The 4,323-nt window shown below is 39.1% G+C and overlaps 1 pseudogene; it reads right to left on the bottom strand.

Annotated features, from left to right (window-relative positions):
• Window positions 1-592: 592 nt before the first annotated feature.
• On the bottom strand, window positions 593-877 carry LOC143642382 (ubiquitin carboxyl-terminal hydrolase 40 pseudogene; annotated as a pseudogene).
• Between the last annotated feature and the right edge of the window lie 3,446 nt (window positions 878-4,323).

The raw sequence follows: 4,323 nt of genomic DNA, 5'->3' as shown, positions 1-4,323 counted from the left end.
CCCTTACAAGACCAGTGTTTGTATTTGCAAACCTCCCCCCAAAACTCTTTTTAAATATTAGAGTACTGAGTAAAATATTGTTTTAAGATATTTGCTTCTTTCAGTTCACATGGGGAACTGTATTATTAACTGGTGACTGGGGTGTAGTCAGAGTAAAACAGAAAAAACTGATAAATTATTTCTAATAATAAACCTTTTTATCACACTTAATTACATGAACTGTAATTTACAATATAATTTATTACTAACACTCTTGTGAATTCACCTGCTTCTCACTCATGTTCTTACATTCATTACAAACAACCTGGTTAACAATGGTTCCATGATACAGACAATTGATGAGGTCATTGCCAGAGGTCCCAACCAAAGAAGTTTCCAAAGCCCTGAAGAGAATTCGATTCAGTTTCTGCACATCATGTTGTCTCATTTCCAGCACTGACTTTTTTCCTCTACTGCTGGCAACTTCCTCAGGGCCCTTCATACCTCATCGCTGGTCCACCCGGAGCTGTCGGTGGAGCTCCACTATGGATGCAGCTTCCTGGTCTAACAGCAGAAGCTGAGCAAACAAACCCTGCAATTGCAAAGGTATGATTCAAACCTTTGCATCTGGTTTATCCTTATCCTCTAAAAAAAACCAAGTTCTTCTGGGCCAAGAGAAAATAAAGCTTCTCTGAATTCAGGTGTGAGATGAAGAGTCTGAAGAAGGGAATTGAGGTAACAGGTTCCACCCTGATTTCTGATTCCACTTAAATTAGTGAATTCTCTGGGAGCAGGTGGCTCCAAAGCTGTGAAACTAAATACTATCTGCCTAAAGCCCAGACCCCCACCCCAGCCAAAACTCAAAGCAATCTGACGTGCCCCGACTGGGCGCCATCATGTTGGCGAAGGCGGGTCTCCAGAAGTGCTGGAATGAACATACCAAAATCACTTACTTTCTATCTCTGAAACCTGTGCTCACATTTTACTCTTTGTCTAACACTTATGCTTTGTCTCTCTTGCAGGTTTACAAAGTCCTTCGTCCATAGTTCTCTTGTGTCATCTCGAGTTCTCAAGTTCTACAGCCTCCCTGTCTTGGTCCATTTTCTCAAGATACCTGCAGCTGAGCATGGTGCCAACATTTACTTGACTCTAGAGAGGCCTCATGGAAGATGCATCACAATGGAAAGAGCATGTGTGAGTGCCAGGCAATGCACGCAGAACAAGGGAAGTGCTAGGCTCTTTTATCACAACCCATTCTCATGGGAACTAGTCCAATTCCACAAGACCTACTATAATTGTTGGGAGTCTCCCTGAGAACTCCCCTGGCCTTTCAAACATGGCGGTGGGCAAATTGCCAGTGAGCAGCTAGAACTCCCGGGGCCTTTCAGATAAGGAGCCCCGAATGCAACATGGCAGCGGGCAAGTTGCCAGTGGGCAGATAACAAGTTGTTTTGAAAACCTTCTAATTGGTCCTCCTGTATTCCGCGCTTTTGGACAGCTCATGCCCCCCATGAATCTTATGCAGGGCAGACGTGGGTGCACAGTAAGGTGATGACCTGACCTTTACTATGATTGGCCCCAGGAGCTTCCTGATTTAAGATAACTGACTCTCTATATAAACTAGCACCAGCTTGCAGTAAAGTGCTTCATCTTTGTCACTGCTATCTGTGTGTGTGTATTTTAATCTCCAACAAGGAACCTTGGCCTTTCAATAATGTTTAATTTGAATTGTCAATCTGATTGGATTAAGAGATGATGAAGATTAAGGGGATTGAGGGTGTATCTAGGAATGATTGGCATGTGTGATAACCAACTGAAATGGAGACCCTCTCTAAGCATGAGTAGCACCAACCAATAGGATAATGGCTTGGATGGAATAAAAATTCTTCTTGAATGGGTTCTTGATTTGCTACTATGATTCTGGCTTCTTCACTCTTCCAAAACTGATTCTTTAGAAGCCTTTGGTCTCAGACTAGGGTAGCACCCTTGTTGATCTCTCTTATTCTGAGGCTTCAGCCTCTTGGATTGCCCAGCTCTTGGTTCTTCCAGCTCTCCAGCCTGAAGACGACCATTGTAAACTATCCAGCTTCTGGTTGGTAAGCCAACCTAATAAGTCCTCCTTTTATAATTATTCTTTTATATAATTATATAAAAGAACCCTGACTAATACACTTACATTAATGCTTTCTAAGGATGAAACTCACATGACCTAATTACCTCACACTAGGTCCTACCTGTTAAAGGTTCTACCACTTTGACACTGCCACCATGGGGACCAAGCCTTCAGCACATGAAATGTTGGGGTACATATTCAAACCATACCAATCTCCTTAGCAAATCAAATCAATTTCTCTCTCATTTGGTTATTTGATTTATTTATGTGTTATTTTTGGTAATATTATTTTGTATAATTTGAACTCATTTATATAAAAGGGTGTGTGTGTGTATAGAAAAAGGGGCATGTCCAGTGGGTTGTTTATCAAAATGATAATGGTCATATCTGATTGGTTGAATGACAGGTAATTTCTTTTTGGCCAGTGGGGGGTGGGGGTGAGTACTGGGGATTGAATTTAGGGGCACTCAACCATTGAGCCACATCTCCATCCCTATTTTGTATTTTATTTAAAGACAGGGTCTCTCTGACTTGCTAAATGCCTTGCCAATGCTGAGGCTGCCTTTGAATTCATGATTCTCTGGTCTCAGCCTCCCCAGCCCCTGGGATTACAGGTGTACACCATCGCACCTGGCCCCGCGTACACACACCAGAGATTAAACCCAGGGGTGCTTAACCACTGAGCCACATCCACAGTTCTTTTTATATTTTATTTAGAGACAGGGTCTTGCTAAGTTGCTTAGGGTCTCACTAAATTGCTGAGGCTGGCTTTGAACTTGCAATCCTCCTGCCTCAGTCTCCTCAACTACTGGGATTGTAGATGTGTTTCACTGTGTCAAGCTCTAAAACAATAATATTTTTAAAAGAATCGTTGCTATATATTTGATATTGACCTGTCAACAATGTCATAAAGATGATTCAAATAAAATATATGTCGAACTAAACAAATCTATCTCTGAGATAAAGTATTTAGTTCTATAAATTCTAATCTATGATCCTCAAATATGAGTTGCAGGAATCAATGTATAAAGCAGCCTCTTCTATGTTGCGAATGTCCAGTGATGTCTTAAATGTGTGTTCTTCTCTATAGCCTACAAGGTCTTCTCTAGGATTACAGAACATACAGAATGATTTTCCCAGTAAGTAAGCTTCATCTTGACAGAGACAAAAACTCCTATGGCCCTAAAATTTCAAACCTCCAAGGAACCTTACCAAACATTATTTTTTGTTTTGTTTTGTTTTCAATTGTAAATTGTAAAGGGGAGAATGGAGAAGTATATACAGAGCATAAAATTTGCCACTGGAAACTTCTTTGATTTTTTTTTATAATTTTTTTTAAAGAGAGAGAATTTTTTTAAAGAGAGAGAGAGAGAATTTTAATATTTTATTTTTTAGTTATTGGCTGACACAACATCTTTGTTTGTATGTGGTGCTGAGGATTAAACCCGGGCCACAGGCATGCCAGGCGAGCGCACTACCACTTGAGCCACATCCCAGCCCCTTTGTTTCTTTGTTGTTCATTTTATTTTGTTTTGGTACTAGAAGTTGAACCCAGAATGCATGCAAAGTACACACTCCATCACTGAACCACACCCCCAGTCCCCGGAACTTTTTAAATTGTTCTTTTAAATCTTTATTTTATTATATTTAAAATTTTTAATTGTAGTAATAAGCATATACTACAGAATACTATTTTAACCATTTTAAGTGTCCAGCTCAATAGTGTTAACTGTATTCACATTATTTTAAAACAGATCTCTATAACTTTTTCATTTTGTGAAACTGAATCTATTTCCATTAAATAAAAACTTCTAATTCCCCCTTTGCATCCACCATCCTATTTTCTATCTCTATGAATCTAAATACTTCATATCAGTGAAATCTTGTGATATTTGTCTTTCTGTGACTGGCTTACTTAGCATGTTTTTCAGGTTTATTCACGTTGGAGCATGTTTTTTAGTGCTTCATTCCTTTTATGTTTGAGTTAAATTCCATTGCATGTGTATATCATATTTTGTTTACCTATTCTATTGATGGATACTTGGTTTTTTCCATACCTTTTGGCTATTCCGAAAAATCTGCTATGAACATGAATGTATCTTTATATTCTTGCTTTCAATTCATTTGGTTATATGCCCAGAAGTAGAATTGCTGAGTCATAAGGTACTTTGAGGATTGAATGTTTCTACTATCCTGCCTTAAAATTTATATAATGAAACTCTAGCCCCCTG

The sequence above is a fragment of the Callospermophilus lateralis genome, chromosome 12 (assembly GCF_048772815.1).
Source record: "Callospermophilus lateralis isolate mCalLat2 chromosome 12, mCalLat2.hap1, whole genome shotgun sequence".
NCBI lineage: Eukaryota > Metazoa > Chordata > Mammalia > Rodentia > Sciuridae > Callospermophilus > Callospermophilus lateralis.
Note: the sequence above shows the minus strand (reverse complement) of the source record. Positions and strands in the feature narration are given on the sequence as shown.